Source organism: Eschrichtius robustus, chromosome 4 (genome assembly GCF_028021215.1).
Source record: "Eschrichtius robustus isolate mEscRob2 chromosome 4, mEscRob2.pri, whole genome shotgun sequence".
Classification (NCBI taxonomy): Eukaryota; Metazoa; Chordata; class Mammalia; order Artiodactyla; family Eschrichtiidae; genus Eschrichtius; species Eschrichtius robustus.
The window spans coordinates 96032677-96047614 of record NC_090827.1 but is presented as its reverse complement, the minus strand read 5'-3'; positions in this window follow the sequence as shown (position 1 = coordinate 96047614).

Here is a 14938-nt window from a genome sequence, read left to right as displayed (position 1 = left end):
ATGAATATTAATGACACTGGATTCACACAGTTGATTTCATGCCATTTAAAAGGCAGTTACCTAATCTGTACAGTTGATCAAAGGACCTATTAAGATTCCTTAGGTCCAATTGTAGGAAAATGAGACAGCTGGAATTTATTTCTATTATGTCCCTCACAAGATTGCCAGTGACAAAATAACTTTAAATATGTAATAACTCCTGCAAAATAAAAATAAGCAAACAAACATAAACCTCCCCCCCAAACAAGGACTCTTACTTATTCTGGTTTCTTCTTAATAATAAAACCTCAAGGATAAAAAATACTGCTCTAAGAAAGTTAAATTTAAACATTCAGTGATTAAAGACTTTTGTAGATTTATTTTAATATTATCCACACAATCTCTTTTCATATCATTTATATAAGGACTGTGTGACTCACAAGAAAATTACTTATTCTCATGTGTTCCATAAGCAACCCTATCAATCAAATTTGAATGTAGACCCACTGTTTACCAATAAGATATTCAGGCATTTCTTGGGTGATATATACACAACAAACAAATAAAACTGATTCTGATTTCCCAATACATTGTTGTCAATATGTAGTTAGGAAAAAGCAAAACTGGTTATCAGATCCAAATGAAGAAGACACCTCAACTCCTCTAGTACATTTCATTATTTACACATTTCATTGGGCAATTACCATACTTGATCAACCATGTAAGCTTCCTTCCATTGGAGGAGAATTTACTATTCTGCTGGTACTGTGAAAAATTTGCTGCTGCTAGCCACTGTGATATCACAAGCAGGAGGAGCTTTGGTGGGAGTTTTGTGGCTATATTTGAATTACTACAAGATTTACCAAAGCCGATAATCTCTATTATTAACATTATCAAGTTATAATGGAGAAAGTCATTACTGTATCTTCTATACTACAGCTTAGATCACAGTATCGATCTTCCAAACCTAACAAAATAGTACTTTTATAAATCAAGTATAGTCTATAAAATGACATCAATTATTGAATTACAGATGTCATAAAATACCATTCAAAACTAGGATCAGAGAAGTAAAGGGACTTAGAACCAATTTGTTTGCACAGAGAATGGGTATGCCGGGAATTTAATATTATATTTTCTCAATTAATTCTTATAGCCACCATGTAAAGAAGACATAATACCCATTTTATAAATGAATATCTTGAGGCTTATAGCAGTTAAGTGACATGACAGAAATTATAGGTAAGTAGTGGCAAACCCAATATTTTAACTCAGGTCTGAATGACTCAAGTCTGTGAAGATTTCCATTTCAAAGAGCTCTGCTTCACTGAATGATCTGTTTCAGCACTGATATAAATGATCCATGTATCACACATTTTCAAATTATTAGTATTCAGTAGAATATGAATATACTGATTACTCCAAATGCATACTGATAATTCAATAAACAATTTGGGGCTTTACAGAACCTGAGGTTCATCTTTTTTAAACAGAAATAATTAAGGCTCATACATACATGGAGGACAATTCTGACAAAGCTTTCTAATTGTGTGGAGTCTATTTAGTAGGATTCTGCTTTGCCTAGAAATGAATATCACTACAACCCTCATTTTGAACATTACAAAATCTCCATGGTTATTGGTACAAACCTTTGCGGCAGCGACCCATAGTCCAAAGAAGAAATGTCATTGAAACAATGCAACTGATTGCCCAGAAAGTATTTAAAATTCCCTGTTATTCCTACAAGGGCCCAATCATACTGAGAACCAGTGAATGTGGGATACTCTCTGAGCTGATAGACTTGAACATGGGAGTTAAAGTCACACATGTGGTTATTATTTGATAAATTAAAACTTGCTGCAGTGATCCTATAATTTCACTCAACATTAGTTTAGACAATATCTATTTTTTAATATTGTTAATTTTCTTGGTTCTGTAATTCTGTATACAAGAAAGATAAAATGATTGTAAAATACTTTCCTTCAATTTAAATAACTTGACAAAATTATTGCTATATCTATTAATCAACATAGTGGTCTTTTAGTGAGACTAAAAAGTAGACCCTATATTCTGTTTTCGGTAAAGGAGTACTAGTATCTCTATGGATTGGCCATGACTTTGGCCCATTTATAGCAGCTCCTGCCTGACAGGTGTTGCCATTACCCATTACAATACTAGCTCTGTCACTGGTGTATTTAAGGGGGGAGTTTCAAGCTGTTCTTCTATGGGTATTTACATTTACTCACGCAATACTAATAGTTCATTATATAGGATTCTGTGATATGTGAAAACTTGAGGAAAATAAAATTAACAATCAGGGAAAATTCCAAGTTAAATGATAGAAGAAAGTTCATCCTGCATTTTAAAAATTTCAGTTAGTCCCATGGCTTATCTAGAAGCACACTTATATTCCTTTCCCCCAGCACAATATTATCCAGATGTGCTTAGGCCACTGACCGCTTCTTACCAAAAAAAAAAAAAAAAAAAAAGAAGAAGAAAAAAAAAGAAAAGAAGGAAAGAAAGAAAAAAAAACTAAGAAAAGAAAGAAAGGAAGAAAGAAAAAGAAAAGAAAGAAAGAAAAGGGAAAGAGTAGTTATAGAGTTGCATAGATTCTACACAGGTGACATATGCTGTTTGTGCTTCTGGACAGTACTACAGCCATCTGAAAACACCACATAGGAAGCTTTACTATAAATATAGTCAGTTCTGCAATAAAGCCTCATATATATGTTCCCAGAAATCACTGGGCTATGCAAAAATCAAGTCATAAAAATAAACAATAGAGCTTATGGGGAAAATTTGGTTATGCCACAGCACTCAAAAACTTCATCAGTGAGACATTAAAAAAAAATAGATCCTATGTCCAGAAAGTTACAGGCAGGTGTTATCACCTCACTCTCGCATGAAATTTAGCTAGAATACTGTTGCATGTGCTTTGATGAGGCGTTAAAGAAAGATACTATCAAAAGGGACTAAAAGATTAGAAACCTGAGGCTTCATATAACTGTGTGTTTATATGAGGTAGAATGAATTTGAGATTTGCCTTCATTTCTATTTTGTAGTAAGTTTGTGGGAGAACAACCTAAACTTCCAACCATCTGTAACTATGGGAGATTTATCTATATCTACCAAAAATCATCCAATAATTGTAAATGACCAAACTGACCTGGTTAAGTTTACAGTAATTCTCATGATTCACCTGTTTTCTAACTAGAGTACTGTTAATCTTTATTCATCCACAAATATTTATTCAAGTCTTAGTTTTTTTCCAAAATTACTTCATAAATAAACTGGATAATAATGTAAAATCCATATATACCATCTATTTACCTGATATATATGCATATATGTACCAATTTCTATGTATATGTACATACACACATATACCTTCATAAACAGAAAATGTTATTCATAGTTTTATTTTCAATGACTGTCATAGCCTTTCCAAGCCCTTTTGTATCCACAATATCATTTTATCACTTTAGAGATGTTGTGAGACAGGAATCATCTTTATGTTACATATGAGGAAACCATGGAAGTACTGGAAGGTCAAACGACTTGCTTAATGTAACTTAATTAGCCTGAGTCAGAATCAGAACCATTCATTGCTTATAGTCTCCTCCCCCATCCACTTAGGGCCCAGCCACAAATAACACTCATGTTTCTGATGTAGCCTTAGAAATTGGGTTCACCCAGTAAATATTTTACTTCTAGATAGTAAGTTAGGATTTGTGGAGTTTCCATTTTTGTTTTAATACTATGTTTTTATTTTTGTTTGGTGGAGATCAGGATCCATTACTACTACTTAAATGAGCAAGAAAAGTTAAGACCCGTCCCCAAATGACCAACTCAGATCAGAACTACAAGGCACAGATAAGCCCATCATGTAACCACAAGATTCATTTTCTAAACCCCCTGGAGACTCTCTTAATGGAACCCTTCTTTTAATATTCTTACCACACTGCTTAGTCATTTAGCCGAGCTGTAGTGAAATGGACAAGTGAAATTTCAGCCCTGATTCTGTCTCTCTCGCACAGTCACACATTTATTCCCAGGGAATAATCTACCTCCTGGGAGTCTCCAGCTGATTGTAAAGTGATTTTCTCACAGTGAGTTTTCTGTAAATCCAATACAAAGCCCTAAGTTTATCAGTTAGTATAAGAATACAAATGACACGACACCTGTGGAACCACATTCCCTTCTTTGAAATGTGTAGACACTAATTGTAGTTAGTAGATCCAAAATTATAATTGTCCAGGGCAGGTAAAATATGAGAATGAGTAAAATGACATTTTTGCAACAGTGCCTTAAGGCTGAGTTGAAGACACACTTGGGGATAAAATTCTCACTCATTCATGCACATACACAGTAAATTACCCTAGAAGTAAGTTACAGCAAAGTGTTGTACAATGGTAAAATTATTGATTTAGTTTAGTTTCTATCCTGAGTTAGATGTAGAGGATCAATTGTTAATAATGTCTTGATCATTTCTAACAGTGCCCAGAGGCACATGAGCAACCACATGGTGTATAGACAGAAACATAAATAAAGGAAAACAAATACAGGAAGATGGTCCTCTACCCAAATTTGTTTTCCTTTAGAATTTACCCTTTATCCTCATGGAATTGCTATGAACTTTCATTTGGACAGCAAGGACATTGTATTAGAGGACTCTCTTTCAAGAAATATTAAATATTTTAAAACTAAATTGTTTTTAAAAAATACAGCACTCTGAAGAGTCATCTTTTCCTAGCAACAGTGATTTGAATAAAAACAACAAGAGAGCCTACTAAATGTGTTTCCCAAATGTTACATATTGGGTAAAGAAATGAGAATTAAGTGTACCCAGAACCATCTCACCCATGTTCTTTTATCTCATTTCTTGTTGTTAACCATTTGTGAAAACCTCAGCAGTTGTACAATAAAGATTCATTTATTTTGGTTTTATCTATTTCACTATTTACCAATCCATTCTGAATTGCAAAAAGAAGATTAGTGTGAAAGAAAAAATATATGTAAATCAAGGATAAGTTAGATATCAAGAAATAAAATATAAAAACAGACCTCTGAGCAGATGGTGAGCCCATGCTCTATTCATGCAATTCACTTGCCCTACCTTACTTTGGTATCTTGTAGAAATCAACTCTGATCACTCTGCCTAAGTCTAAGTGTGGTGTCAAATATGTAAGTTGCATATTTTGCTGAAGGGCAATGCCCACGGTAAGTAATATATTCATTTATTCACTCAAGAAAACATGCTTATTGAGCACTTACTATTTACCAGATATTGCTCCAGATGCTAGGTTAGCAATGAGTAAAATAGGCAAGGCCTCTGCTCTCATGGAAATTATATGCCAGTGGGTATATTAAAATATTTAAACTATATTATAGGCTTTTTTTAAACAAAGGATATACAATCCTAAGGGGTAACCAGTGCTATGAGGAAAAAAATAAAGTGGTGTAAGAGCTGGGAGTTGAGAATTGTTATTTTACATAGAGTCTTCAGGGGAGGCTCTCTTAGGTTGGGATGTTTTAGCAGAGAGCTAAATGAAATGATGAAGTAAGTCAAAATGATAGTTCCATAAAGAGTTATTTAAAGATCCCCTCATTACTCCAAAAATAACCTATGGGAAAGCAGTCTACTATCCAAGAGCTGGCATTTGACTAGCTCACTAGGATTTCTACTTTTCTGATGCTGAGAGTGTCTTTCTTTTTGAAGCCAAAATATATCATTTTAAAAAATTCCTGAAATTAAGCAGAGCAAGGGGCAGCTCCCACTCTTTATCACAGTAACCAGCTCAGTATCTTCCAAATAATTAAAATACAGACAAATCACACCCATTGTAGTGACTTACATCCTTCAGGCACTTGTTAGAAGCTAAATGAATTCACATTAAGTGAATCAGAGATATCTGGAAAGTCACTTGTTTGACACAATCAAGAATATGGATTTTATAAGACAGCAACTGACTTTATACTTATTGCACCTAATTGATTACATTTATAATGATAGTAAACCAAATCTGTTCTCATTGAAGGAATAATTTTTGAACTTAATTGGTAATAATATGACAACCTCATATATTTAGAGGTCCTTAAACTGTATTATTCCCTCTAATGAATATATTCAAACAGAAAAAGAGAACCTTGGAAATGTTCATTATAACATAAACCTGTTAACTTTTAAGTGTTTAACATTTTATTCCTTGTCATCTTACTACTAAATCTTTTAAATTTTGAACTGTAATCCATAATCATCTTAATATTACATCAAAGTCAGAATGTAAAATTTGTGGTAGCACAATGATTTCCATGGTTACATTCAAACTTGTCATGAACACTGCAAGAGATAACAGTATTAAAAGGTAGTTGGACCCAAATGTAAAATTCTGCAGTAATTAGAAATAACAATCAAGGAAATTAAAGGAAATTGTGGAAAAAGCAAAGAGCGTTTTTGTAGAAGCAAACCTATCTTGTATCATTTTATTTTGGTTTTATTCTGGTTTAAATCCCTTATTAAAAATAAATTTCTATTAGTTCATGGCATTGCAAACCTTAGGCAATATTTCATTAGCACAGAATATCTTAATTTTAAGAACAGGGAGTCTGAAAAACAGTGGATAAACAGACCTGACACCAATGTGAACGGGATTAAAAACAAGATCACCTGGAAGTAGAATGCTTATGCACATGAAGTAAATAAATTATTCTGTAAAGAGATGAGAGAATTGAATATTTCAAAAGTATTTATTCTAGGGATTCTACTGCTAAGGAACATTTAATTCTCTTCTATGGAATATTTTGATATATTTATGTTTTTCAGTTAAATATAAACCTTAATTTGAAAATTCATTATTCCTCAAAATCTTTGCCTCAAAATATGTTAATGATTTGCTCTTTTCTAATTATTACTATCAAATTTAAGTCTTCGGAGATTTTTCTTGGGTTCAGATATTTTCTCAGCCAACATTTTGTCTTTATTTTTTGTTTATTAGGCAACATGTATATGAACCTATTACTATCTATGGCAATAGTTCTGTTGATTACAGCTTTTTTTGTGGAGGGTAGGGAGGGAGGACATAAACTTTGGGTATTTTATAGGCAACTTAATTATTTTAATGATTTTTAAAATGTTCCAATTTTCAACTCATCATGTTTATGTTATGATCATATATGATCAATCAGAAGGTTGCCAATTTTATCTTTACTTCCTAATGGATATATACTTGGTAGCCTAGTTCTAAAATAGAATATGCCACACAAATGAAATGACCAATGGGATGAAATCAACATTAAGAGAAACATAACATCAGGGATATTTTATGATTGCAATTTCTAAAGAACCTCAAAACCACAGAATATATTCCTCTCAAATGTGTAAGAGATGTACCTGGTGTACAATAGTAGACTTCAAAATAGCTAAAGAGCTTCAATTATTCACCTGTCATTGTTCTAATCCTCCACATCTTAAAACCTTGCTCTTCACAGTGTAGTTCAAGAACCAGCAGCACAGACATACTACCTGGGACCTTGCTATACTTGAAGAAGCTTAATCCCCACTCACGACTTTGATTCAGAATCCACATTTTCACAAGATCTCTAGGTGATTTTCGGGCATATTACATTTTGAAAAGCACTAGATCTTCTCTGGAATCCTTATTAGAAATAAGTAACATATATTGTTTACATAGCCTATTCCCATGACCACTTACTTCTGTCTTAATGGATTAAATAACACAAACCAATGTTTCAAGTCTATAAGTTGTCTGACTCCCTTACCTCTTGGTACTCTAGGGCACTGAGTTTGCAAAAGCAGTTCTGAAACAGCCACTAGGTCTGTTGCCTCTGACAGCATTCTGATGCCTCTGATAATGGCATCGAAAGATAGGATTATATGGGTAAAACATCTAGGCTTTCTAAAGAGAAAAGAACCCCAAATTTAGTAAATATTTTGAGTTTTTTTAAGCTTTTTTAAAGTAACTGTATTAAATATAAACTTGTGCTATAACAAAAGCATAGTCAATAATTATCAAAATATATTTGCATAACTTTGAAATACTGATAATTATAAATTTATTTAGTACTTATCATGCACCAGATAGTTGTAAGCACTTTTACATACATAAAATTCTTACAGGTATCTGATAATGAAGGTACATTTTTGTCTTTTTTAAATAAAGGAGAGTGAGAGGAAAAGCTAAGAAAAATTAAGTGTATTTTCCAAAGTGACAAAGCTAGAAAATAATGGACGATCCAGCAATTCCACTCCTAAGAGCAATTCCACTCCTCCCAAGAGAAATGATGACATATGTCCACACAAAAATTAGTATGTAAATGTTTACAGTAGCATTATTTCTAATAGCTTAAAGATAGAAACCATCCAAATGTTCATTAATGGATGAATGGATAAACAAAATACAATATATCCATACAATGGAATATTAGTCAGCCATAAAAGGAATGAAGCACTGATACAGGCTACAATTTGGATGAACCTTGAAAATATTATGCTAAGTGAAGGAAGCCAGTCACAGAAGACCACATATTATATGATTCCATTTATACGAAAGTTCAGAATAAGGAAATCTATAGATACAGAAGTAGATTAGTGGTTGCTTAGGGCTCAGGGGGATATAGGGATAGATGATAGCCAAAAATTGCTGGTTTTCTTTTTAAGGTGATGAAAATGCTCGAAGACTGAATCTGTGAATATGATAAAAACCATTGAATTGCACACTTCAATTGGATGAATAGCATGGTATATGAACTGAACTGTATCTCAATAAAATTGTTTTAAAAAAAAACAGTATTCTCAACCATAAAAAAAAAAGAAAAGGACAAGGATTCAAACCAGGCAGCTTACCTCTAAGACAGAATAATATGAAATTTAAAGAATTTAAAAATCTTTGAAAAGTTATGTAACATGAAATTTCAATTTTACCTCATTCTATAAATTAACTTTTGTGTGAGCTGCTCATTTGAGTTCAGGAGGTTTCTAAAGGACAGGAGAAGTTCCTGGACCAGATACAGGCAGGAAGTTCCCAAGATCAACATGTATGGAATGACAGAGGTGAGCAGAAGATAAAAAGCAATGGCTCAGTCACAGATGGATGGCGTTGAGGTCAGAGGATGGGAGAAGGAAACTCAGGATGAATGGTGTAGGGTTTGTGAAGTCCTGTGGCTCAAGAGCTAAAATTATGAATTCTAGGCATTCAGTATGTGCTGTTTTCCTTTTACAAAAGCCCCAGAGCTCACTAGGGAGATGGTGGCTCCATCAGGGTGCTGGCTCAGGCCAAGCAGTTTTGGATTTACTTTGAAGTTAATTAACCTAATCATTCTAAGTATTTTCTTTGGAACAAAAGATTTTTGGCACTCAGTGCTGGCTCAATTCTAGCTCAGCCTTGAAACTCAAGGATAGTTCCAATTTGAAAAGCTCTTACAGACAGGTCAAGTCTCAACTTTAAACTATACAGTATCACTTTCCATATAAAAATTTACAATTGCTTCCTTAACACTCCAGTTTTCATCCAAGAGCCCCTTGCTACTAACCAGTGAGTCCGAACCCTCCTTCCCTCTTCCTAACCATTTTTTAAGAAGAGTTGATAGCCAGTTTCCAGAATTCCTCTGTTGCCTAATACCTCACTTTCCTATTAGAACAAAAATAAACAAATGGGAAATAATGAAACTTAAAAGCTTTTGCATAGCAAAGGAAACCATAAAAAGACAAAAAGACAACCCTCAGAATGGGAGAAGATCTTTGCAAACGAAGCAACTGACAAAGGATTAATCTCCAAAATATACAAGCAGGTCATACAACTCAATATCAAAAGAACAAACAACCCAATCAAAAAATGGGCAGAAGACCTAAACATACATTTCTCCAAAGAAGACATTCAGATGGCCAACAAACACGTGAAAAGACGCTCAACATCACTAATTATTAGAGAAATGCAAATCAAAACTACAATGAGGTATTACCTCACACCGGTCAGAATGGGCATCATCAAAAAATCTACAAACAATAAACGCTGGAGAGGGTGTGGAGAAAAGGGAACCCTCATACACTGCTGGTGGGAATGTAAACTGATACAGCCACTGTGGAAAACAGTATGGAGGTTTCTTTAAAAACTAAAAATAGAACTACCATATGACCCAACAATCCCACTACTGGGCATATACCCAGAGAAAACCATAATTCAGAAAAACACATGCACCCCAATGTTCACAGCAGCACTATTTACAATAGCCAGGACATGGAAGCAACCTAAATGTCCATCAACAGAGGAATGGATAAAGGAAGATGTGGTACATATATACAATGGAATATTACTCAGCCATAAAAAGGAATGAAATTGGGTCATTTGTAGAGACGTGGATGGACCTTGAGAGTGCCGTACAGAGTGAAGTAAGTCAGAAAGAGAAAAGCAAATATCATATTATAACGCATATATGTGGAATCTAGAAAAATGGTATAGATGACCTTATTTGCAAAGCAGAAATAGAGACACAGAGGTAGAGAACAAATGGATGGATACCAAGGGGGAAAGGGGTGGGGAGGCAGGACTTAGGAGACTGGGATTGACACGTATACATTATTGATACTATGTATAAAATAGACAACTGATGGGAACATACCGTATAGCACAGGGAACTCTACCTAACGCACTGTGGTGACCTAACTGGGAGGGAAGTCATCCAAAAGGGAGGGGATATCTGCATGTGTAGGGCTGATTCATTTTGTTGTGCAGTGGAGGCTAACAAAACATTGTAAAGCAACCATACTCCAATAACAATTAATTTTAAAAAAAGAAGACATTATGAATCAGGAAATTTACATTTATTAAATCCTTACTATGTGCCCAGTCCTTTACATTCATGATTTGCAACAATCATAGAACATTATCCCTGTCTTTCAGATGACAGAATCAAGGCTTAGAGTAGTTAATGTCTTACCTCACTTACAAAGAAGGAAGTAAAATCAAGAAATAAACTGAAGTCTGACTCCAAAGCTCTTTGCCTTTTCACCATACTATGCTACTTCCACTACACGACAGTATGAATTTCTCTCTCTTTTTCTATTAGTTGAAGACACCATCTTTATGCCACTCACTTTCCCTACCATCAATTCATTAACTTCATAAAATCATACACTTCAGAATACTAACTTTTACCTCTAAAACAAGCAACTCCGCACATGGATCTTCAAGGAATTTCTCTTTTTTTATTCCCTGAAAATTACAAAACATATTTGGATTTCCACACTCAGTCCAGATAAAGTAGTAGGGATCAATTCACCCTCCAACCTGGAATAGCCAAAAGCAAACAAACAAACACAACATACAAAATAATGGTTTTTAAGGCACTGAACATCAGTAATCAAAAGACACTGACCCCTGAAAGATGTAAAATGTATTAGCTTCTTTTTGCTACTGTAATAAATTACTGAAAATTTAATGACTTAAAAGAATTAAAAATTCTCTTGCAGTTCTAGAGGTCAGTTTCAGTGGGCTGAAGTGAAGGTGTGGGCGGGACTGATTCTCCCTGGAGGTTCTGAGTGGAGAATTCATTTTCTCACCCTTTTTAGCTTCTAGGGTCCCCTGAACTCCTTGGCCTGTGCTCCCAACTGCATTTTCAAAGTGCATCACTTGCTTCTCTACTTCCAGCATCACATGACCTTCTCCTCTGACTCTGATGCTTCCTTCATTCTTCTTCTAAGGAGCATAGTGACTACACTGGGCCCACCTGGATAACGTAAGTTAAGCTCCCCACTGAAAGACTGACTGTTAAATTAATTATACCTGCAAAGACTTTTTTGCTCTATAAGGTAACACTCACAGGTTCTGGAGGTTAGGGGGTAGACATCTTGGGGGACTATTATTCAGCCTACCACAGGGAACCAATGAGGTAAGCCCTATGATTGTCCAAGATATTTCTTTAAAAGAATGAAAGAAGGGAGACAAGGTAGAGGCTTCCAGTCTTTCTGAATTGAGGAGACAGAGCTGTGGGTCCACAAAGACCAAGGCAGCTAGAATTACAGAACAAACTACAAGAGAGGCCAGGGTTTTATCTTGCTTTGGGTTTTTTGTTTGTTTGTTTATGGGGGGGAGTTGGAAGATTTATATGCTGCTTGAGGAGTAGTATATCACTTGACAGTAGACTGTGATAAGTTAAAGATATATACTGGAAATTCTAAAGCAATCACTTAAATAAGTACAACAGGGTTATGCTAACATTTGAATTTTTAAAAAAATAACATTTCCACTAGTATCAAAAGCAATGAAATTTGTAGGTCTAAACCTGACGAAAGATGTGCAAAACAGATAAACTGAAAAGGAGAATGTATTGTAGTGATAAGGACCCAAATGAAAGGTGAAATTTAGTTCAAAAGATTTAATATTGTTAAGATATCAATTTTCCCCAATGACATATAGATCTGATATAATCCAGTCAAAATCACGGCAGGTTTTTAAAAATAAAAATTGACAAACTGATTCTAATATTCACATCAAAATGCAAAGAATCTAGAATAGCTAAAAAAGTGAGAGAAAAATTTGGAGAACATTTTGTGATTTCAATACTTATTATAAAACTACTGTAATTAAGAAGCTGAGGTTTGAGCATAAAGATAGATTTTTTAAAAATCAGAACAGAGCTCAGAAAGAGACTCACATGTATCTGGACAATTGATTTTTGACAAAGCTGCAAAAGGCAGTTTAGTCGAAAACGATAGTTTTTCTACAAATTGGTGCTGGAACAATTTGAAATTGGATAGCCATATACAAATCAAATCAAATCAGAGCTTTGATTCATACCTCATAGCGTATATAAAACCCAACTCAGAATGGATCATAGACCTAAATGTAAAACCTCAAATTGTAGAGCTTCTAGAAAACATATAATAAAATCTTTGTGAACTGGAATTAGACAAAAGTGTTTCGTTATGACACATAAAATCAGTGAGGACAAAAAATATTTACCTACTACCTTACAATTCTGTAAACATGAGAGCGAAACTTCAAGGGTGGGCCGAAAACCTCAGTACAAGCCTTGAGTGCAATCTGGATAGTATCGTCCAACAAAAAGGGGAAAAGTAGCCTCTTATAAGCAAAACCCCTATGATATCGTCCAATGTGATTTTATGCCCTTTGACTCAAATCCATATCTCCTATTTATACTTATTGATTAATAGGACTGAACACAGTTTTTAATACTGGGTATACACAGTACTTAATAGTAGGTATGCAATCAATATGATCTGTGTTGAGAATGATAGTGTTTATAGCTGTAAATTGGAAAATTGGACTAACTCTTCAAAGAAATATATGAGTTGTGTAGAATTCAAAGAAAGATGGTTAAAAGAGAATATGAACAATGTAAGCCTTCAGGTATCTGGGTGTAATTCTCCATAATTCAATTTTCTTACCATGAGAAAAAAAAAATTCAGATAATGAATAAAGTTAAGGTTTAGCAGAACTGCAATGGCCTCAGTGGATACGTAGCATTGGAAAAAAAATCTTTAATCTTTCAATCTACTGAGAATCAGATTATTACGGCAGTATACTCTAGCCCATCCTGGCTGACGGTGGCGGGGAGCACAGAAAATGGGTATGAATGAAGTCTTAGTCTTAGTACAAAGTGGCTAAAAGGAGTGGGCAGAAATGTTCTCTTCTTTGATCTGAGAACTAGTTACATGAATGTGTTCAGTTTCTGAAAATGCATTGATCTGTATACATATATGTACTTTCCTATATCTGTGTGTACAGGTAAATATATATATACCTCCACACATAAAATCTTCAATTCTAAAAGCTTTTTTTAAGTAATCGGTGGAACAGTTTGAACTCATTTACTGTTTTGTGGAAGTTGGATAAATTCACTAGAGAAACAGGCATGATGTGAGCAGGAGGCATTCCAGATGATCTGAAAGCCATAGACAGAACTATTTGGAGACAGAACAAATGGACATCGAGAAGCCAGTGAGAAGGGGATTATGGCAACATAGTTTCGTACTAATCAAAAGAGAGATTTTTTTGGTGGAAAAAGAGGATCTTGTGAATCTTAGAGGGCATGCTGACAATAGAAGGGATTAAATGTAACATGACAGAGAGCAGTGAATGTATATTGTTCTAAGATGTTAGACCTCAGGCAGCATTTAGATAGGCCTGAAGCACAGAGTGAAGGAAAAGTGAGGCACAGAGTAGATTTCTGCAAAAACCTCTGTCTTCATTGTAGGCAGTTGGGATAGGTAGGCACATACATCCAAAACCAGAATCTTGAAGATGGTCAAGATTCCTGGTCTTTTTCCTGGGCCGGAAAAAAAGACCAGGCAGCAGAGACTTAAGGTTCATTTTCTTTCTTTCACATTCAAATAATAAACCTAACACTAAGTCTTTACCTTTTAAGTATAATTTACATTTTAAGTATAATTTTCTGAATGACTTTTATCATTTGTTTTCTAAAGTTTCGTAGACTTTGTTTTTGCCAAAACTTCCATTTCATATAATGAATTAATAATATCTTCTGCTCTTAGTGGATTCTGAAAAAAAAGTCTAAAAGACCTAAAGTTACCACATTTTTCTAAGTTCAGTAATTTTGAAAATCAAACTCTTGATCATCAAAAACTAACAGACTATAGTTGTAGGAGAGTTAGACACTAAGTTTGCAAGTTCATAGTTAATCTGTACAATAAAAAAATTATATCCATAATAACTGATTTACTATGAGTTGATCTGTATTTGTTATTCTTTTCTGGACAAAGTGAAACATGAAACTAGTGGTTGCATAGTTTACCATCATTGAATACTGAAGCCAAATCATAGAATGTCTGAGCAGGCATAAGCCACCAGAAAATCTAGGAGGCAAACTATAAGTAGGACATAGCTCAAGAGGTACGGGGCACCAAGAAGATAGAAAGAAGAAAAGGAAATACAAATCTTGAGAGATAGAGAGAGAGATTAAT